Below are 23371 nucleotides of genomic sequence, written 5' to 3'. Positions count from 1 at the left end.
CATGGTAGTCTTTGAATGGTTCTCCGATCATTCCAAGCCCTTTCGGACCTGCCGTTGGGTAACGGCAAGAAGCGGCAGGCTAGACAGAGGCCAGGGGCAAACGAAGGCCTTGGAATATGGAAGGCTCAGACGAAGACTCAGGCGAAGACATTTGGATGAAAATTCAGGAGCAATGTACTGAAGACGAGGATTCAGGAACAAAGTGCTGGGTTGAGACTGCAATGCAGCACGCCCTACACAGCCCACCCACGGGGCTGGTTGTGGACCACGCTGGAGCAGCACAGGTTGATGCAGAGTCTAAAACATGGACGGAACAGGCACAAGGAGATCCGAGGGCCGGGACAAGTTTCAGGAGACCGGACCTAGACGGGATAAGGCTTCAAGCAAGGATGACCCTCCGGAGGCTTGTGCTGCTGGTAAGAAGGCAGGCCTTATGCCACAAGACGCCCTATTCAGCCTGTCCGTGGGGCTGGTCGCGGACCACGACATGGCACGCCAGGAAGGATGGTGATGAGGAACCAAGGGTTCAGGACATCAAGGCTGGATCACGGAACATCAGGACTGGATTACGGACACCAGGAACATCAGGACTGGATCACGGAACATCAAGACTGACCATGGATATCAGGAGCAGAAGACAGATATCAGGAACAGAAGACGGACATCTGGACTGGAACATCATGAACGAAGGCTCAGATGAAGACACAGGAGCTCCAACAGGAAACACAGGACCTTGAAGAAGAGATGGAACAGAAAAGATTCCTGGAGCAAAGGACAGGAACATCCAGGAGCATCTAACTCCTTGCGAAGGCGAAGATGGACTGACTTAGGGCCCTTTTATAGGGCTGAAGCAAACCTGGCTGTTGACATCATTGATGAGAGCCTCTGCACCATTTCCCGCCACTGGCCCTTTAAATGCACATGAGAGGCGAGCGCCTGCGCCTAGGGAGAGCTGGAGAAGAGAGCAGGCATGCTAGTGGCGTCCGCCATGTGGAGAGCCTGAAGATGAGCAAGGCAGGCAGCAGAAGCGGCTCCAGCCACAAAGAAAGAAGAAGGAGCGCAGGCAGGCTGCAGGCACCGGCAGGGATGGCTTCCCTGTCAGGTGAAGACCCCAGCAGCAGCAAGGACAGCCTCCTTGCCGATCGAGGACCCCGGCAGCGGCGGCAGCTTCAGCCGTGCTGAGAGGCTCCCGGCACTCAGCCCTGCCACGTAGAGCAGGAGAAGAATGCATCCTCTGTGCCGCGGAGGATGGTGGTCTCAGCAGCTGGGAGAACAGTGTCAGCGGCCCGACTGGCCGCGAAGGTAGGGGGCCTGCCCGCACTTGTCGCGGGCAGGTTCACAACATATATGGGCGCATGCAAAGTTTAAGCTATATTTTATAACCTGTGTGGAAATGATATGCACAAGTTATAAAATATGCTCATGTATGTAAAAACTAGGAGCCATGCAATTTCAGACTTATCCGGAAAAATGCTGATTTATCTGCCAAAGTAGTGGCCTTATCCTGCTAAGTCTGAAAAGCGCTACTCAGATGGACAAGTAGCACTTTTCAGACTTATCTGGCTAAGTAACACCTGCTGCTACTTAGATAAATTGGAATATAGCTGGATAAGTGACACTACTTAAGTTCAAGTTTGTCCATTTAAGTAGCCGCAAAAGCGCTACTTAGGGATGTGCACAGATTTTTTTTCGTGTCGTTTTCATTTTGGGTTGTTATCTCTCAATTTTGTTTTTGCAATGGTTCAGTTGTTTATTTCGTGTTTCCATAATTTTTAACTTAGTTCACACTAAATGGATGTTAGTGCACACTAACTCAAAATACTACTTTTACAAAATTTCGCCATTTTATTATTCATTTTGGGCCGTTCCCAAAATAAGACAAAATAGACAATTTTGTTGCCATTGTCTGTTTTGTCTAAAACAAATGCACATCCCTTTCTTAGTCAGATAAGTTGGAATTCATACAGTTAAACGTGCACAAATGATATACTCACATATTTATAAATCAACATTTTTAAAGGATATTGTGAGGGCTCTCCACCACTGCTACGCTGCTCTGCTGCTTGTTCCGGTCCCAACATGCCTCTCACTTAAGTCACTTCTCCTTATCCACACTGTCCTGCCGCCGGCAAGGCCTCCTAGGGCTTGGCTGAGCCCGGCACCGCCCTATCTGGGCTTAAGAGTTCTCTCAATAAGAGCACAGGGCCTAGTCCTGTCACTCCCCAGGGGTACAGAACAAAGTTTGATAAAACAGTTTGTATTGCAGTTCTCACAGTGCTGCTCCTCTCTTTACATAAACAGGCAACAGTTCCCACAACAATGTTCACAACCACTGTGTTCACTCTAGCCAGCCACTTGAGGGAAAACGCAACACTCCCCTTCTCCCCTCATGTTGTGCAATCGTTAGGGCCTTCCCACGCCAAACAGCTAGTGTTAAACTCGTCTCACAGTGTAAGCCCAAAACATTCTTTTAAACAAACCTTCCTTAACCATCCCCCATTCTGGTTACTCACTCTGTATCCATCACAGAACTGGAGGACTTCTCCATCTGAGAGCTCATCTCCATCTCCTCCTCCTCCTGTTCTGAGGAGCTAGATTTATTTGGCTACTGCCACTTTGCTGGCTTGCCCTCCTCTTCAATTCCCATTGACTCAGCAGTGTCAGAATCGTTACCTCTTGATTCTGACACCTGTCTCAGCTCCTGCTCAGCCCACGGGTCAGGTGGTGGCTAAAAATCTGGGAGTTGTAGTTATCCCTGCCTTCCGTATTGCCCTCTGCTGTTTGTCTCTGGTACAGCTTGGCTTTCTCTTACTGTGCCCAGGCTTCTCTCGCCCCTGGCTGGGTTGTGCTGCATCACAATATGCAAATAGATTTTACTTGTGTTAATTAGATGCTTTTTCCCCACGTAAGTTGGCTTTTGCACACATAAGTCAGGAAATTTTATAATATGCGCATGGCAATGAAATAACCAGTTTTGCCAATTAGTGTACCAGTTCACCCAGTTCTTCTGCAGCTCATGAATACCTTCTTTGCTTTTCAGCCTGAAGTTCCCCTATTTCCCCCAGACTATCTATTCTGTCACATTTTCAATTTTAAGATATTTATGATCACTTACAATAGATATTGCGAAGAATTAAATATTTGCAAGTAAAAGACTTGTATGTATCACTTTGGCATGTTGCAAAATATTAATTTGCTTCTGTAAATGTATTTATTTATTTTCCTGGGTGGTAGCTCCTAATATAGAACCTAACATCGTGTAACTACAGCAAGGGTTATTTTTCCCTATATGCAACACCTTGCACTTGTCCACATTAAATTTCATCTGCCATTTGGATGCCCAATCTTCCAGTCTTGCAAGGTCCTCCTATAATGTATCACAGCCTGCTTGTGATTTAACTACTCTGAATAATTTTGTATCATCCGCAAATTTGATAACCTCACTCGTCGTATTCCTTTCCAGATCATTTATATATATATTGAAAAGCACCGGTCCAAGTACAGATCCCTGAGTCACTCCACTGTTTACCCTTTTCCACTGAGAAAATTGACCATTTAATACTACTCTCTGTTTCCTGTCTTTTAACCAGTTTGTAATTCACGAAAGGACATCGCCTCCTATCCCATGACTTTTTAATTTTCGTAGAAGCCTCTCATGAGGCTGCGCCCGAGCCTATAAACAAAAAACCCATCCCGACCCTTTAAAACTAACCCCTTAGCTTCCCCCACCCTCCCGACCCCCCAAAAAACTTTTTACAGGTACCTGGTGGTCCAGTGGGGGTCCCGGGAGTGATCTCCCGCCCCGGGCTGTCCTCCCACTCCCGGGCCGTCGGCTGCTACTAATCAAAATGACGCAGAAGGCCCTTTGCCCTTACCATGTGACAGGGTATCCGTGCCATTGGCCGGACCCTGTCACATGGTAGGAGCACTGGATGGCCGGCACCATCTTGTGTTTCTACCATGTGACAGGGGCTGACCAATGGCACAGGTAGCACCTGTGACATAGTAAGGGCAAAGGCTATCGGCGCCATTTTGAATACTGGCAGCCGACAGTCCGAGTGCAGGAGGTCGCTCCCGGGCCCCTGCTGGACTTTTGGCAAGTCTTTTGGGGGTCAGGAGGGTCCCCCAAGACTTGCCAAAAGTTCCTGGTAGTCCAGCGGTGGTCCAGGAGCAATCTCCTGCACTCGGGCCATCGGCTGCCAGTAATCAAAATGGCGCCAATAGCCTTTGCCCTTACTATGTCACAGGGGCTACCGGTGCCATTGGTCAGCCCCTGTCACATGGTAGGCGCACAAAATGGTACCGGCTATCCAGTGCTCCTACCATGTGACAGGGTCCAGCTAATGGCACGGATACCCTGTCACATGGTAAGGGCAAAGGGCCATCGGCGCCATTTTGATTAGTGGCAGCCAATGGCCCGGGAGCGGGAGGACGGCCCGGAGCGGGAGATTGCTCCCGGGACCCCCACTGGACCACCAGGTACCTGTAAAAAGGTTTTGGGGGCGTCGGGAGGGTGGGGGAAGCTAAGGGGTTAGTTTTAAAGGGTCGGGGTGGGTTTAGGGGTTATTTTTGTGTGCCATTTTTCCCGCCCTCCCCCAAAATGACAAGGGAACCTCCACGATCAATATCGTGGGGTTTTCCTATCGTTTTGGGGAGCCCCCGATTTCTGACGATTTTGAAAATATCGATGATATTTTCAATCGTCCGAAGCCTGATTCACATCCCTAATAAGGAGTGTGCCTGAACAGAAAACCAACATGGAGAAAGGAAACTGTCCCAGAATCCTCTGTTTCTTAGCCTGCCTTGGCTGTATGAACTCTAAGTGACTTATTGAGCATGACTTGCAGAATTCCCAGGACATCTGGACAGGCAGTCGAAGCAGCCCCTTATGGTGATGCCTAATAGGGTCACACTAAGCAGAAACCAATGGAGGGAACTTTAGACTATACTGTCACAAAAAGAGGCACTATTCTCAGGAGTATCTGTAAACACTTCAGATGTGTTAATTGCTCTGACCAGCAAGATTCTAACAGAACAAAAGACTATCCAAAGAGTGAATGTAAATGAGCTCTACCTGGGAGAAGTAATCAGGGAAGTTTAGGGATGATCTTATCATGCTGTTGACATGACAACCAATGTGAATTATTCTCTAGGCAGTCACACAACTCTAGAATCTTCTAAACTAGTACAACATTGTATGTTATCAATAAAAGGATCACTTCCTGTATACAATGAGATGCTGGTGGTCTGTTTGTCAGAGGCATGGCATCAGCATCTCCCAAGAATACTTATATTGATCAATAAAAAATTATACTTTCTACAAAAATCTAAGTGTTCTTGTATCCCTGGACATAAGTGTCAAGAAAAAATGGTGTGGCGCTTAACATTATGGTGCCCGGACAGGGACTTGATAGCTGCGGCTATCTATTGTGCAGTCTAATATCTGAATCTGCTGCACAGGGTCAGATCTTATGATGCTGCTTGGACTTTTATTGGCTCTAGTCCGAAGGATGTTTTGTTTATTGCCTAGTAATTCCCAGGAACTGCAGCTTTCTGGATGACTGTTTAGTGAAAAGTATTACCTAGCAGACAGAAGAGGGAATGCCCCCCTCCCCCCCCCCCACTGCTGTCGGGGATGACAGATCTGTAAGTACTTATTCATGCCTACATAATTAACTTGTACGTATAATGTTCTAGTTAAGTAAGTAAAAGATTTTCTTTGGCCAAGTGTAAATAAAAGTGCACTATCTATTTTGATCTACTGTGGGGACACCCATTTGTAGACTATTATACTTAATGAGAACTTATTAAGAGTGATTTTGGTTTATTTGTCTGTATATTTGTTAATAAATTTGTACTGGAAAAAACAAAGAGGTTTAAACACAGCGACAGATAGTCCGTGGTTGTAAGCTTAAAAGCTTGTAAGCTTGCAAGGCTGAGGGATTATTAGAGGAACATAAAAAAGGGATAGTTTTTGGGAAAGTATAGTTTGACATCTGGTTTTCTATTTTTGTCTGATTTCCGCCATGGTGTAAGGCATTGCAGTGAATAGGGTCTGAATTACAATTGTTATGGCAGTTTCAGAACTTGAAAGGGCACTGTGAGCTGGAGAGTTAACTGTGTTGGCTGGTACAGAGCAGGTAGGAGGTATGTAAAGCTCCAGGCATTCATATGCACAGTAGGACACAGGGGAGAGAACTGGTTTACATGATTTGTTGTTGTTTGAAAGGTATAAGCAGACTGATAAGGAATTAAAGTTGTGGAGAAATGTTACAGTAAGTGAATTTAATTTAGTAGATTCTTTCAGAAAGTTTGGTTTCGTCAGCTTTCTCTGGCTGGCTAACATTGAATTTGGGTAGAAACTAATAAGGTATTGGGTTTGCAAACAATAAAATAAAAATATTTATGGCAGATATAGGAGACCTGGTGCAGTTAGGAAAACAGTCTAAGGGACAGTCTGCATTTGTTTGGCCACGCAAAGGCTCTTTACAGCCCGCTGTGTTGCTGAATTTGCTTAAATATATAAAGGACATGAAGAAAGGGCAGTCGTTAGATAAACATTTATTTATGGTATAGGCAAAGGGTCTAGTCAGTTAGGTCACTTTTCACTATATACTAGGGATGTGAATCGTGTCCTCGATCGTCTTAACGATCGATTTCGGCTGGGAGGGGGAGGGAATCGTATTGTTGCCGTTTGGGGGGGTAAAATATCGTGAAAAATCGTGAAAAATCTAAAAATCTAAAAATCGCAAAACCGGCACATTAAAACCCCCTAAAACCCACCCCCGACCCTTTAAATTAAATCCCCCACCCTCCCGAACCCCCCCCAAATGAGTTAAATAACCTGCGGGTCCAGCGGCGGTCCGGAACGCCAGCGGTCCGGAACGGGCTCCTGCTCCTGAATCTTGTTGTCTTCAGCCGGCGCCATTTTCCAAAATGGCGCCGAAAAATGGCGGCGGCCATAGACGAACACGATTGGACGGCAGGAGGTCCTTCCGGACCCCCGCTGGACTTTTGGCAAGTCTCGTGGGGGTCAGGAGGCCCCCCACAAGCTGGCCAAAAGTTCCTGGAGGTCCAGCAGGGGTCAGGGAGCGATTTCCCGCCGCGAATCGTTTTCGTACGGAAAATGGCGCCAGCCATACGCGTATGGCCGGCGCCATTTTCCGTACGGAAAATGGCGCCGGCAGGAGATCGACTGCAGGAGGTCGTTCAGCGAGGGTTCCGGCGCCTCGCTGAACGACCTCCTGCAGTCGATCTCCTGCCGGCGCCATTTTCCGTACGAAAACGATTCGCAGCGGGAAATCGCTCCCTGACCCCCGCTGGACCTCCAGGAACTTTTGGCCAGCTTGTGGGGGGCCTCCTGACCCCCACGAGACTTGCCAAAAGTCCAGCGGGGGTCCGGAAGGACCTCCTGCCGTCCAATCGTGTTCGTCTATGGCCGCCGCCATTTTTCGGCGCCATTTTGGAAAATGGCGCCGGCTGAAGACAACAAGATTCAGGAGCAGGAGCCCGTTCCGGACCGCTGCCGTTCCGGACCGCCGCTGGACCCGCAGGTTATTTAACTCATTTGGGGGGGGTTCGGGAGGGTGGGGGATTTAATTTAAAGGGTCGGGGGTGGGTTTTAGGGGGTTTTAGTGTGCCGGCTCACGATTCTAACGATTTATAACGATAAATCGTTAGAATCTCTATTGTATTGTGTTCCATAACGGTTTAAGACGATATTAAAATTATCGGACGATAATTTTAATCGTCCTAAAACGATTCACATCCCTACTATATACTGCCCCGGCTGAATTAGATCCGGTTGATCCAAATTATGTTGCTCCAGGTTAAAAACCATTACAGATAGATCCTCTGCCTTTAACTCCAATATCTGTTACTGCTGTTTCAGGAGAGGGAACTCCCATACTACCTAAGATAATCAGAACTCCGGTTACACCATTGCTAGCAGTAGTTCCTGCTGTATCTCCGTCCATAGCAGTTTCTGCATCTTCCCCTCCACTTCAATTAGAAGTGCAGGATGGATGGCAGGAAGTGACTTGTAGTCTCAAAGAGTTAATGCATCCTTCAGGCACTGCACAATCAGGTCTGGCAGTAGAAGAATTAAGACAAAGGTTTGGGGATGAGTTTACACATTTGACAGCTCAGAGCAAACAAGCAGAAGGGGGAAAGATTCTCTCAGTAGAAAAGGAGAGGGGAGTTTTGCACTCTTCAGATGAAGAGGTAGATAAAGATAGTAGATTTACAATGGATAACCTTTCACTGATGCCTTTTAAGAAACCATCATCCAAGGAGTGTGCTAGGCACACCTAGGGATGTAAGCTGATACATACATTAGTAGGCATGGCAATGTCCTGTAGGGATTCTAATGGGGAACCTATTTCATCACACTTAAGGGATAGAGGAGAAAAAATTATTAACTGCTATATGTTATGGTCATGGACCCTTGGGCCGGCTGAGACTATAGATGTTGCACTGTGGGGACCCACAGTGAGTGTCGCAGCCGGGAGGCAGTACTGAAGAGAGACTCCGGAGAAGCCTTCACCACTGGAAGTCCGAGGTCCCCCCAAGAGGAGCCCGTAGGGACCCGGACCTCTTGGACTTAGGTGGGACCCTCTGCGACCAAGGATCCAGGAAGCGGCCGAAGAGATGGTCGATGAGGACAGTAGGGCCCAGGAGGCTGGAAGAGTCTTCACCCTCGGAAGCCCGCAGCTCCCCCAGGAGGAGCCCATGAGAGCCCGAGCCACTGGGACTTAGGAGAATCCCCTGGGCCAGCAAGAACCAGATACCTGAAGAGGTGGAGGGAGCAGAAGTCGGAGTCCAGGAATGAAGCAGGATCAGAAGCCAGAAGTCAGAGGTTCGAAGTCAAAGCCAGGGGTGGAAGCTGGAAACAGTCGTAGGACGGAGCTGGGTCAGAAGCCAGAAGTCAGAAGTCCGAAGTCAAAGCCAAGAGCAGGAGCGAAGACAAAGTCAATCGACGAAGCCGAGTCAGAACCCAGAAGCAGAAGAGACGATCCAAGATCCAATGCAGCAACTAGTAACTCAGGGGACTGAGTGAACCTCGTTGCAAGGCAAGGCAAGTCAGTGACTGCCGGGTTTAAATAACCTGACAGCATCTGACGTCAGTGGGAGCCTGTCCCTGAGTTTCCTGCACTGGCCCCTTTAAGTCTGAAGCCCTGGCGCGCGTGCGTGCCTAGGGGGTGGGGCAAGCCGCGGATCATCAGTGGTGTCTCCCTTGCAAGGACAGCGCCATGGTAGGCCATGTTTCGGGCCTGTGGGGCCGAAGTGGAGGGACTCCCACAGCCGGTCCAGCCAGGAGGTGAGGGAAGGTCCCGGGGCATGGCCCGGGACCGTAACAGTACCCCCCTCCTACGCCCCCTTCCTGGAGGCCTGGGTTTACTTGGATTAGCCACGTGAAACTGGTGGAGAAGATCCTTGTCCAAGATGTTGACAGCAGGCTCCCAGGAATTTTCTTTGTGGCTATAACCTTCCCACGAGAGGAGGTACTCCCAATGTCTGAGGCGGAACCGCATGTCCACTACCTCCTTAACCTGATAAACAGTATCTTATTGTGCCTCAGGAGTGGCTGGTGCAGGCTTCTTCCTATGGAAGGGAGAGAGAACCAATGGCTTCAACAGGAAAACGTGGAAGACATTGTGTACCCAGAGCGTGGACGGGAGACGGAGGCAGTAGGAAACTGCCCCTATCTTTTCCTTGATAGCGAATGGGCCAATGTACTTCGGAGCCAGACGCATCGAAGGAAGCCGAAAGCGTAGGTGTCTGGTGCTAAGCCACAATTTCTCCCCGGGCAGAAATAACGGGGCTGGCCATCGTAGGTGGTCCGCAAATCTTTTTGCAATGACTGCAGTGCGGAGAAGTTTCTCCCGAGTGGATTTCTAGACCTGTCGCAACTGTCGGGCTGTGATCTGTACAGCTGGTGATGGCACTTCCAACGGTAATGGCAAAGGAGGTCGAAGACATTTCCCATATACTGTGTAGAAGGGAGGCCTACCGGTGGCGGAATGCTTGTGGTGGTTGTAAGAGAACTCCGCCCATGGGAGTAAGGCCACCCAATCATTTTGTAGGTCTCCCACGAAGGACCGGAGGAATGTCTTCAAAGTCCGCTTCATGCGTTCCACTTGGCCGTTAGCTTAAGGATGGAACGCAGTAGTGAAGTCTAGCTGGACCCCAAACCTTTTACAGAGTGCACTCCAATACTTCACCATGAATTGAGAGCCCCTGTCCGAGGCGATGTGCAGAAGGAGTCCATGAAGGCGAAAGATATGATGACTAAACAGGTTTGCCAGTTTGGGTGCTGAGGGCAATTTAGCAAGGGCACAAAGTGAGCCATCTTAGAGAACCTGTTTATTGTGACCCAGATCACTGTTTTCCCTTCAGAGGTGGGTAAATCTATGATAAAATCCGTGGATAAGTGGTCCACGGTTCAGTGGGGACAGGCAAAGGCTGAAGAAGACCCCAGGGCAACCAGTGGGAGTCTTCTATCGGGCACAGGTCGGGTAGCAGTTTAGAGACAGACGTCCCTCTTAAACTGAGGCTACCAGTAGAACTCAGAGAGTAGCTCCTGGGTCCTAGCTACTCCCGGATGACCAGCGGTCAGGGAGTCGTGGGCCCAAGAGAGGACCTTTTCTCGAAGTTGGAGAGGTACCACTGTCTTCCCCATTGGGACCACGTAGGAGGCCGCAAGGAGCACTTTGGCCGGGTCAAGGATGTACTGTGGTGGATTAGGGGTATTCTCCGTCTCCGCTGTACGGGAGAGGGAGTTCGCCCAGATGTTCTTGTCTGGTGGCCGGTAGCGGAGAAGGAAGTCGAAGTGACTAAAGAAGACAGACCACTGGGCCTGCCGGGGGTTAAGGCACTGGGTGCGGCATAGGTATTCTAAGTTCTTGTGGTCCATATACATGACCACCGGGGCTGGGCCCCCTCCAACCACTGGCACCATTCTTCGAATGCTAGTTTGATGGTTAGCAACTCTTTATCCCCATACCATTTTTCCTCTCTGCGGGCGAGAATCTGTGTGAAAAATAGGAGCAGGGCAGGGATTTACCCCATTGGATAATTGGCTTAGGACGGCCCCAATGGCCGTGTCAGAGGCGTCGACCTCCACGATGAACTGGCGTTGAGGGTCTGAGTGCCAGAGGCATGTCTCCTGGAGGAAGGCGTCCTTCAGTTCCTGAAAGGTTCATAGGGCCATCGTCAGCCAGTTCTTAGCATCGGCCCCCTTTCTAGTGATGGCCGTCAGCGGGGCCACCATCTGGGAATAGTGTGGGATAAATTGCTGGTAAAAATTGGCAAAACCAAGGAACCGCTGGAGCACTTTGACTCCCACCAGCTGAGGCCAATTCTTGATGGCGGCGACCTTCTCTGGGTCCATATGGAACCCCGTGGAGGATACGATGTACCCCAGAAAGGGTAGTGACTCCTGTTCAAATTGGCATTTCTCCAATTTGGCATAAAGCCGATTCTCTCAAAGTTTCTGAAGTACTTGACGGACATCTCGGCAGTGCACCTCCAAGTCCTTGGAATATATTAACATGTCATTGAGGTAAACAATCACTGAGGTGTCAGCATTTCACTGAGTACCTCGTTCATGAGGTTCTGAATCACAGCCGGGGTGTTGCAGAGGCCGAAGAGCATGACAAGATATTCGTAATGGCCATCTCTTGTGTTGAACGCAGTCTTCCACTCGTCACCGGGCCAAATTCTCACCAGATTATATGCCCCCCGGAGATCCAATTTTGTGAAGACCTTGGCTCCCTGGAGCCAATCCAATAGTTCTGGGATCAAAGGTAGCGGGTAGCGGGTAGCGGTCACGGCGCAATAAGCTGTTCAGACCGTGGTAATCGATACAGGGTCGACGGGACCCGTCCTTCTTACCTACGAAGAAGAACCCGGCTCTGGCCAAGGAGTTGGACAGTCTGATGAACTCTCGGTCCAGGTTCTCTTTAATATAGGCAGACATGGCCTGAGTCTTCGGGAGAGTAGCGGGTAGACCCTTCCTCGAGGTGGTGTGGAGTCGGGGATCAGCTTGATTGCACAATCGAACGGCTGATGCTCGGGAAGTAGTTCGGCCTTCTCCTTCGAAAATACATCTCGGAAGGCATGGTACTGGGGTGGTAGCGCTTGTGGAGTTGTCAAGAGTGGTACCAGCGGTTGAAGTCAGGCAGACAGACACTCATTAAAGCAGGTTGGACCCCAGGATGTAATCTGGAGGGAGTCCCAACTGATCACAGGAGAGTGCTTCCAAAGCCAAGGCAGTCCTAACACGACTGGATGTATGGATTTCTCCAGAATGAGGAATGAGATCTTTTCAACATGTAGGAGGCCGGTGAGTAGCATTAGTGGTTGAGTACGTATGGAAATGGTACCAGGAAGTGGGGTCCCCTGGATCGAAGACACTTGTATGGGGGGGATTCCTGAGGTTGGACCCCAAGCTGGAGTTGTTGTACCAGGTCCTGGAGGATAAAGTTCCCCCTGTCTCCGGAGTCGACCAGGGCTGGGGTGTCGAAGTATCCGTCTGGGAGAATCAGAGTTACTGGAACGGTACAAGGGGAGGCGGAGGTGGTGTTACCTAGAGTTAACTCCCTGACTGACTCTAGGTCCGAACGTTTCCCGGATGCTCATGACAGTGGGCAAGGAAATGTCCCTTGCCCCCGCAATATAAACACAGGCCCTGGGACTGGCGCCTTCTCCTTTCTTCTTGGGAAATAGGACCCCGGACCAACTGTATGGGTTCGGCATCATGCGGCCCTGTGGAAGCAGGAGGAGAATGCCTGGTTCGAGGAGGTGTGGATCCGGAGCCCCCAAATCCCCGAGCGGGTCTCCTCTCCCGGAACCAGCGTTGGATGTGGTGGTCTACGCGGCCAGCCAGGTCAATCAGATCATTCAAGTCGACCGGGAGATCTCTGGCCTTCAACTCGTCCTGAAGTCATGGAGAGAGCCCCTCCAGGAATATGCCGTGCAGGCTATCGCTTCTCCAGTTCAGCTCAGCAGCAAGGGTCTGGAACTCTGCGGTGTACTCCGCCAAGGGATGGTTACTCTGCTGTAGCTGGAGTAACACGGACGCGGCCGTGGATCCGTGGGAAGGCTCGTCAAAGATCCGTCGGAAGGATGTGACGAACTGAACCAAGTTGGCTAAGCGGGGAACCTGATGTTCCCATAGGGAAGAGGCCCAGGCCAAAGGCCTACCATCCAACAGGGAGATAATGTAGCTTGTTTTGATCTGGTCTGTTGGAAATTGCGCTGGTAGTAGGTTGAAGCGGATATAACATTGGTTCAAGAATCTGCGATATAATTTCATATCCCCTGAGTACTGAGAAGGTGCTGGCATCTGTATGGGCGCAGACGCCCTGCATTAGGGATGGTTACTAGTAATGGGGAACCGGAAGCTGCGTCTCCTTCCACCCAGTCTGCTAGCCTCTGCACAGTTGCCATCATCGAGTCGAGGCAAGTTTGCTGCTGTTGCAACCTTTGTGCAATTCCCGGAATGACTTTCAAGGTCAAGAGATCCGCCGGGTCCATGGCTTTGCAAACTGTTATGGTCGTGGACCTTTGGGCCAGCTGAGACTGCAGATGTTGCACAGTGAGCGTCGCAGCCAGGAGGTGGTGCTGAAGAGAGACTCTGGAGAAGACTTCACCACTGGAAGTCTGAGGTCCCCCCAGGAGGACCCCGTAGGGATTCGGACCTCTTGGGCTTAAGTGGGACCCTCTATGACCAAGGATCCAGGAAGCGGCCAAAGAGATGGTCGATGAGGATGGTAGGGCCCAGGAGGCTGGAAGAGTCTTCACCCTTGGAAGCCCGCGGCTCCCCCAGGAGGAGCCCGTGAGAGCCTGAGCTGCTGGGAATTTGGAGAATCCCCTGGGCCAGCAAAACCAGATACCTGAAGAGGCGGAGGGAGCAGAAGTCGGAGTCCAGGAATGAAGCCTAGGATAAGAAGCCAGAAGACAGAGGTCTGAAGTCAAAGCCAGGGGCAGAAGCTGGAAACAGAGTCGAAGGACGGAGCCGGGTCAGAAGCCAGAAGTCAGAAGTCCGAAGTCAAAGCCAGGAGCAGGAGCAAAAATGAAGTCAATGGATGAAGCCGGGTCAGAAGCCAGAAGCAGAAGAGATGATCCAAGATCCAATGCAGCAACTAGTAACTCAGGGGACTGAGTGAACCTTGTTGCAAGGCGAGGCAAGTCAGTGAATGCCGGGTTTAAATAACTCAGCAGTGTCTGACATCAGTGGGAGGCTGTCCCTGAGTTTCCCGCACTGGCCCCTTTAAGTATGAAGCCCCTGCGCATGCGCGCACCTAGGGGCCGGGGCCAGCCATGTATCGGCGACGTCTCCCTCGCAGGGAGAGTGCCACAGTAGGCCGTGTTTTGGGCCTGTGGGGCTGAAGTGGAGGGACTCCCACAGCCGGTCCGGCCAGGAGGCGAGTGAAGGTCCGGTGCACGGCCCAGGACCCTAACACTATATGTTGGGTGAAAGCCCACCATTCTACTGATACTTGGATTCATAGAGGTCATGTGTTAGCAGACTTTGCAGCACAAGAGGTTACTAAAACAGACTAGAGCACAAAGGGAAGCAGGATTACTGGCCTATGCATAACAGTGCACATACCCTGTACACCATTTTGTCTCAAAGCATTTGGGTTCCAAATTTACAGAAACTTTCAGGCCGATACAGTACAGTGTACTCCATCGGCATTTGGATGCGTGTTTTGTTTAGTGAATATTATCCTGGGTTGTTGTTTACAATAGCAGTACTCCTTGCAGAGACTCACCCAGTATATATAGTATTATATGAGAAAAATAATACTTTCATACTAGTCTCTTTGTTTTCCTAACTTGTTACAACATTTATTTATTTTTAATTTTTATATACCGATGTTCCTGTATACAATACATATCGCACTGGTTTACATGGAACTAAACTGTCGCCTCAGGGGCGGAATACATTGGAACAGGTTATTGGAACATTATTACTTGACTCTGAAAGATAACATATGTGGTCTTGCTATTATAAGTTAGGTCCTTTTCATAACATAGGTATCCTTACAGCTCAATTATAGAGCTAACAAATATCTAGTGAAACTTAGTCATACTGCTATCATTTGTTAATCAGAGAATGCATGTCTATCTATGAGTCTCATTTACTTTAATGGGGATCTAAAGGGATCACAATCCATATAAAAGGTTAGTTGTTAGCCTACACATTTCAGTCCATTTGCCATAATCACTTTGTATAGTTCTGTCCTCCCCTCTGGTGCTTGGGTGTGCCACTCTTGCCATTTGTAAGTGGTACAAGAGGGAAATGAGGAGTGTGCCTGAACAGAAAACCAACATGGAGAAAGGAAACTAACCTAGAATCCTCTGTTTTCTTAGCCTGCCTTGGCTGTATGAACTCTAAGTGGCTTATTGAGCATAACTTGCAGAATTCCCAGGACATCTGGACATGCAGTCGAAGCGGGTCCTTACGGTGATGCCTAATCATAGGGTCACACAAAGCAGAAGCCAGCGGAGGGAACTTCAGGCTATACTGTCACAATAAGAGGTACTATTCTCAGGAGTATCTGTAAACACAACTTCAGATGTGTTAATTGCCTTGACCAGCAAGATTCTAACAGAACAAAAGACTATCCAAAGAGTGATGATAAATGGGCCCCACCTGGGAGAGGTAAACATGGACGTTTAGGAATGATCTTATCATGCTGTTGACATGACAACCAATGTGAATTATTCTCTAGGCAGTCACGCAACTCTAGGATCTTCTAAACCCAGTACAATATTGTATGTTATCTATAAAAGAAGGATCACTTCCTGTATACGATGAGATGCTGGTGGTCTATTTGTCAGCGGCATGGCATCAGCATCTCCCAAGAATACTTACATTGATCAATAAAAAATTATACTTTCTACAAAAATCTAAGTGTTCTTGTATCCATGGACATAAGCGTCAAGAAAAAATGGCTTGGCGCTTAACAGCCTGGGTGAGTACATGACAGGGAAGGAGAAGGCAGAGCTTGGGCTCCTTCCCCCTGGGTTTTGGGCCTGCAGCCAATCGGTGGAGTCCTCCGTCCTGCTGCTGAGTTGGAGCAGCTTTTGCTCTCCTGCCCATCACTGACGCATTTCTGTCCTGCAGGCAGCACAGCCAATCACGTGTGTCTTTCCTCGCTCTCTCCACCAGCCTGGAGGTAGGTGAGGGTGAGAGTTTATAGCACAGTGGGTTATGTAATAGGATCTCGGCGCTGCCACTGCCTTCTGACTCGAGGCACTTGGTGGAGGGTAAGAACAAAGCTGAACTACGTGAATGTCTAAGCTCAGTGTGCGAGGCAGGGTTATCTGCTATCCCCTCCTAGAATTTTACTGCCCCTTGATTGGAGAAAGGGAGTATTTGCTCCCCAAAGCTTTCTAAGAAATGTATTAAGATATTGCAATAAAAAAAATCACCATATATATATATATATATATATATATATATATATATATATATATTATATTTGCTGTTTTTATTTATTTATTTTGTGGCAAATTGTTTTTGGTTTAGTGTGCACTAATGGGAGCTAGTGAGCACTAACATTATTGCGCGCTAAACCGAAAATGATTCACTACAAAAAAAAAATACCGAACCGCGGGAGATACGAAATTTCCTGCAGTTTTACGAAAACGAAAGCAAAAATGATCGCCAGCACGATACACATCTCTACCATTATGCAATAGCCATGGGGGGGTGGGGGCATGGTAGGTAAAAGTAGAGTAGGAAGTGGTAGATAAAAGAATGCTGACACTACTGTGTGTGGTGCCCACTCTTTCCTTTACTGTATTCCCCACTGTCCTTCTGTGTCTAGATATCCCATTACCACACCCTAGCCAAAAAATGTCTCATTCCAGTAAATTAGAGCATTTAGCCAGAGGTAGATATTCCCTTGCACCCATGGGTCACACAGTATGGCTAATATATAAGTATTCTTTTGAGTGATGGGTATCAGCCTATCTTCCATCTGCTGCTCCAAGGAGTCCACAGATACCAAACCCTTTTATTCCAGTCCCTGTTTCTGCTAGAAACACTTACTTCTTGTTAGCGCTGTCGGCCGTGGCATGCCACACCCAGGACCGGGTGTCATGGCCGCTGGCCGCGGCAGGACGAGACCAGGGTCAGGCCGGCAGTTGCAGGGCAAATAACTCACCCGGGGCACCGGGTGTTGTGCGAGCCTCTGGAGGACTGCAGGTGGTCCCTTGATTCTCCTGGGGATGGCTTCCGTGGTCTGGCTCGGCTGCTGGGTTCCTCGGTCGAGTTGGCTCCTCCCCCCCTCTGTCTCTCTAGAGCCACGCACACAGCTGAGCTGTATTCTTAAAGGAGCCATGACAGGAAATAGTCTTGGCTCCTCCTGAGACTCCTCCCCTGACATCCTGTATTTAAGGCAAGGTCTGACACTCAGACCTTGCCTTGGTATCGAGGTTCCTGGCTGAGTTTGTTCCTGAGCTCCCTGTTCTTGGTTCTTCATCCCGCTCTGCTTCCCTGCTCCGTGGATTGATTCTTGGCTTCTGACTTCTGGACCGATGTGCGTGTTTCCCTGGCTTGACCCTGGTACGGCTTCGGACCCTTCTCCTGATTGCTCCTGGACTGGCTCCGGACCCTTCTCCTGTTTTGATCTTGGACTGGACTTCGACCCCTCTTGTGTTCCGAATTCCTCAGACCGGCTTTGGATTATTCTGCGACTCCATCCTCAGACTACTATGACCTGCTGGAGGTGCCAGCCATCTGGAACCCATGACCTGCAGGAGGCGCCTGCATCCAGACCTTTCTTCAGTCTTCAAAGGAGTCTCCTAAACTCCCAGCGGCCGGATCCCTACGGGCTTCTCCTGGGGGGATCTCGAGCTTCCAGGGTGAAGTCTTTGTGCAACTACAGCCTGCGTCCTGGCCCTTCGACGGTAGAGACCTCAGGGGATTGCATCCCTTTCAGGTGGCACTGACTCTACCTTGGAACAGGGGTCCACCTTCAGGTTCATAACACTTCTTTTCCAGAATGTATATTATGAAGATCACATAGGTTTGCTTTTGAGGAGCTGAGATCCGTTGTGGCATCCTTGAAGTTCTTCAGGACTCATATCACCTGTATCATGTGAAACCAATAATGATGTCCCAAGAGTCAATTCACCTTTATCTCACTTTCCATAGACAAATCATGAAGGGCTGTCCATTGCTCTACTAACCTCTGTAACATTAGCTGGGCAGAATTCCTGACCGAGTGTTCTTCACTGCCAAGTGCAACAAGTGTGCAAAGCAATGGGTCCCCTCGCAGCTCCCATCTTGCACTGCCTTTTTCATTTTTGCACCACTCTGTCAAAATATAATTAATTAGACCAGAGTAACAGGACTGTTCTTGTTTAATTCATTTGCCATTCCTTCATTATCTTCTTTATTGCTCCTAAGATATCAAACGATGTATGGCTGACATTCATCACCTTAGTGTATAGCACAGCATACCTGAACCCTACTGTTCCACCTTTTTAGAGCTTCTGCCTGCCCCATGCATCAGACAGCTGCCTCCAGTGTGTCATTAGGGAAGATTAAGCATGTCACTTGTGAAATGAATGCTTCCCCTTTCGATCTAGGACATCTGCATCCATATGCGAACATGGCACTGAGAGTACAGGGAGGGGATAATCTATCTACTGAATGTTGTCTAGGAGAACACTTTGTAATTGGGAGCCAACAGGTGCAGCAGCCACTGAAATCCCTCGTTTTCCATGATCTTTAAGGGTTGGTCATCTAGAGTATTCGTTTCCCAGGATAACATGTCAATACCTTTGATATTGCCTGCCTCCTAATACAGGACTGTGGTAAAATACTCCTCACTGGAGGAAGAGGCGAGGAGTTGGCTTAGGACACTGACTTCTGCTCTTCTAGGGCTTTACTACGAAACCCACACTAAAGGATAGTCATTTTTAATGATGCTTAATATCACATAAAATAGTCCACTGTCTTTCCTCTACTGATGGCCTTACAACAAAGTATACATTCAGCAAAATGCTGGTGCTCCCTAAGTCTAAAGTGCTTCCATACCGCTGATATTTTTCTGTTATTTACTCTCCCTTTTTGCAGGGTTGGGTGCTGCTGCTGAGCCTTGAGTTGAGGGTGAACAGGGGCAAAAAGCCAGTGGCATCTCTCATGCTTTCCTCTACCTCCTCTTCTCGGGGGCCTCTCTTTACCCTCACAGTCTCTTTTTGCCTCCTGTGACTGCTCACTAGAGGAGAGAATGCTGTAACTAGACTCTACAAGTTCTCTTCAGCTCGTAGGAGTTCAATGTCCCATTCTCTGATTCTGATCATCCATGGATATGAAACATCTGAATCAGTACTTTCTTCCTGGAGCTGCTGCAGATACTGCTGGGAAGGAATCAGAAATGAAACTGTGCTCTTTTGTCTGTTCCACTCCTACAGCCTTTGCTTGTCTGCTGCCAATTCTTCCCTCCAGTGACTGCCTTTGCCTGCACTTGCACCACTGCAACAAGGCTAACGTATACTCTTTTGCCTTCAGTTTCTTCTCTCTACACTGCTTGTGGTTTTCCCCTGCAAAAAAAAAAAAAAAGATCTCTTTAGCTTTGGTAAGGGTATCTTGGTCTTTTCAGTACCAGTAATATTACTGAAAGTGCTTGGGCTTCCCCTAAGTAGGTCCCTTTCCAGAAGGAGGCTAAGCTTTTCCTCTGCCTTTATCACTGTTGTTAGTACTAGGGACATTTACTTTTGCATTCCATTCCTTGTGGCATTATGAAATTTGAGACAATGACACAATCACCAGGAGTGTCATTAATTTTGCAATATGTAGTGTAATCTTCCTCCTGATTACACTAACACATATACACCTACCAGTGTGGAGAGTGAAGAAAAGGGTCTGATACACAGTCATGCAGAGAACAGCACACACTCTGTTTATAAAACGCATCTGTTTGCTAACTGCTGCTTATAAAAATCGACTTCCTCAGATGACACAAGTTTATGGAAAAAGAGGACATTCACACTATAGTCACCATGACAGTGACTTCTTTTTCCAATCAAAGAAAGTCACAGAGAACAAGAAACTAAAGCCAGACCAAGGCTATTGTTTCATCCGGTCCAGGGGTGGCCAACTCTGGTCCTGGAAAGCAACTACTAGGCCAGGTTTTCAGGATATCCACAATGAATATAAACAAGATAGATTTTATTATAATGGAGGCAGTGCATGCAAATCTATCTCATGCATATTCATTGTGGATATCCTGAAACTGTTCTCAAAAGATCATGCTTCCAAAAAATTGGTTAGTCTATAAGGTGCCACCTGACTCCTGTCATAAAAACAGTAGGATCTGCTTACTTGTGTAGCAAGGCAAATCTTCATCAGGCTAGGATGTTGAAAACCAGGAGACGTATACAAAGTGCTTTCAGTCACCTTGAGCGAGAAGAGGATTTCCCCCTTTGTATTTGAATTGCAATTTTATTGTCCATATCAAATGTCCACCTTCAAAAATAAAACAAAATAAGATATTTTAACGCTTCCTATGGTTAAAATAAATTACCAGAAATGGACTGTGGTTTCAAATGAACAAGATTTAGTTCATGTGATAGAAAACCAAAATATTGTCTGTCACATGATCATCTTCATTTATTTCAGATTGTTTCGATATTAATATTGTTCAGTACCAGAATCTATGCATGGAACTTATGTACAGTCATTTTGACTTAATGCTTTTTATTACTTAATTACAACAAAAATAGCTTATAACTGAACTGTTAAAATAGGTGATCAATTTAAACTAATTGATGTGTAGGAGAGCTATTACAATTTAGTAGCAACTGAGCTCAAAGTCATTAAGGAGATAAATGGAGAAGTTGAGCTATATTTATAAAATGTTGACATAGGATTGCTTTGTCAAATGAAATATGTTGAGATTAGTACTATAGAATGCAGTAGAACCGGAGTAGCAAAGTAAAATTAGTTGAAAGAAAGTCAACAAATTAGTAGATATGGAACATTTTAGGGTTTTGAAGGTGACAGTGTAAAGAAGCAAGTATTTGCCAGTGGGGAGGCATGTGGATAATTGGAGTTGTAAAGGAACAAAAGGGAGAATCAGTACCAAAGGGTGAGCACTATCAGCTGTACTCTTCAATTTGTATTTATAGCACTTTCATCTTTGGGACGTATCTATTTCATCTATGTTGATGACATACGATTTACTTTGTCATGTGATTTTGCTGGAAGGTGAACAATGGAACAAATAGCCAAGTGTTTAAACTCAACTAATGCCTGGATAAGTAGGAACAGATTATTTTTAAACTTGCAGAAATCAGTATTTCTTTGGCTTGGAAGAAAAAGTTCCAGAAAGCCTGCCTCCATTAATAATTGATAATTCAAATTTCCCATTAATACAGAAGACATGGCTTAGGGGTCTTATTAGATTCAAGGTTACTTTTTAAGTCTCATAGTAAGATGGCAGCATGGTCCTCTTTATATAAATTGTGGTTATTATGCCAGTAAAAGATACATTGCAAAAAATAATTTTTGGTTCAAACTGTGTATTGAAGGTAAAGAAAAATCAAATTGCAAACAATAATGACAATATACAGGAGGAAGTATATCATATTGGAATAACAAAAAAGAGGGAGGAGGAGCAGCCCAGTGGTTAGAGCAGTGGGCTACAAGCCAGGAGACCAGGGGACAAGTCCTGCTGTTGTTCCTTGTGACCTTGGGCAAGTCACTTTACTCTCAATTGCCTCAGGTTCAGAACTTAGATTCTAAGCCCTCTGGGGATAGGGAAATACCTATAGTACCTGAATGTAAACCGATGTGATATCTCAGATCCAATGTTGGTATATAAAAATAATAATAACTTTAGAACCTTGGTAAAGTCCAAAGCAGCAGTTACAGAGCCAAGAAATCTCCCACTGGTTTCCAAATAGCATGAAATTTACCTTTATGTCCAAATTGTCAGTAGTTTCCATCTCATATCTGTAAATCATGCAAACAGTGTTCCATCATAAATAAACATTCAATAGACTATAATCCTTCCAATTACTCAGAACTGCTTGTAAGGCTAGTTCAAGGAGGATATTGATTAATGTACAAGAGGAACCTGAAAGGGACTGCTGCAGTACCTGAGATTTGGCAAACAATTTGTAAAGAAATAGGAGGTTACACAGAAAGAATTTTGCTAATATAATTTATTTATTTATTTATTTAGCATTTTTTATATACCGAGGTAGAGCAGAGTAGCCTTCACTCCGGTTTACAGATTATAACAACATGTTACATAAAACTAATTGAAGACATTGAAGAGAAAACAACAATTAACAATCTGAGAACTGTCATGTCAAACATAAGAACAGGGCAAGATATCCCAAAGGATAAACACATTGAGCATAGCAGATAAGATGTACCAAAGGATAGGTACATTAAATAGACTGAGTTCAAGTATAATGAAAAAATAGACTTAGATATCTGTAGGAAACAGGAAGATTAGACAGAGGGGGGAATAAATGACAAAATATGGGAAGCTGTGGGATTAAGTTTTGAGATTGTTGTGCAGGCTGTCAGTATGAGATTGGCAGAGGATAATCCCAAACTTGAACCCCAAAAGGGTTAGTTTTACAAGTAAAGAGAACATGTTCCAGGATACCCTCTCGACAGTCACAGTGACAACAAGTACCACAGGACTGTAGTATAGCTTTATACAGTCCATCTTTACAGGGGTTCATGTAACATGATAGGTAAAGAAGTACAAAGATTGCATAAGGTTTTCATTAGACTCAACCAATATTGATTCCAACTGAAGGCATCCTGGTCAATAGAAAGGTCCTTCTCCCAAACCTTTTCCAGACCCAAAAGTCTGGAGGAAGAAGTGGCACATGGTTATTTGTAGAGTAAAGAAGTCTCATGGCTCAAAGAGTAAAATTTGGAACTAATAGATAAAAGGTCAAGAATGACCATAAAAAGATCTAACTTGACCTTTCTATGCGTTAAACAACTTGGAGCCAATGATAATATTAAGAGGAGCATATCATATTTTAGAACCAAATCAGTAAAAGGGAGTAGCTTACTAGCATCCATGACATTTTTCATTGTCTAAATGCCCTTTACTTATCAGAGAGTCCAATTAATGACCAATTTATTTATCATTAATGTAGAATTATGCCAAGTAGGGACTGCAAACTAGAGTTCCATTTCCCTGGTAAAGTGTTAGCAAAGGAGCAAAAAATCGAGTAAGTAGCTGCAATTGCTGGGATCAAACAGAGAGACTTAGGGTGTTTCATACCAAGTAACAGGCTCAATGGCAGAGGGTCAACTAACTCATGCTCAAAAGACAGCCAATGTGGAATAAAGTACAACTCATCTGTAGTG

General features: G+C 46.9%; 1 long non-coding RNA gene across 1 annotated transcript in view; it reads right to left on the bottom strand.

The window, feature by feature from the left end:
* Window positions 1–23371, bottom strand: part of LOC115100022 — a 73514-nt gene that overhangs the window by 39253 nt on the left and 10890 nt on the right. Inside the window, exons 2-3 of the long non-coding RNA XR_003858947.1 lie at window positions 20351–20494; window positions 18211–18337 (exon numbers count right to left, since the gene is read on the bottom strand). This is a non-coding gene — a long non-coding RNA (uncharacterized LOC115100022). The remainder of the gene's footprint in view (window positions 1–18210; window positions 18338–20350; window positions 20495–23371) is intronic.

This window comes from Rhinatrema bivittatum, chromosome 1 (genome assembly GCF_901001135.1).
Source record: "Rhinatrema bivittatum chromosome 1, aRhiBiv1.1, whole genome shotgun sequence".
Lineage (NCBI taxonomy): Eukaryota > Metazoa > Chordata > Amphibia > Gymnophiona > Rhinatrematidae > Rhinatrema > Rhinatrema bivittatum.
The sequence above is the reverse complement of the archived record's forward strand: the minus strand, read 5'-3'. Positions and strand labels throughout refer to the sequence as shown.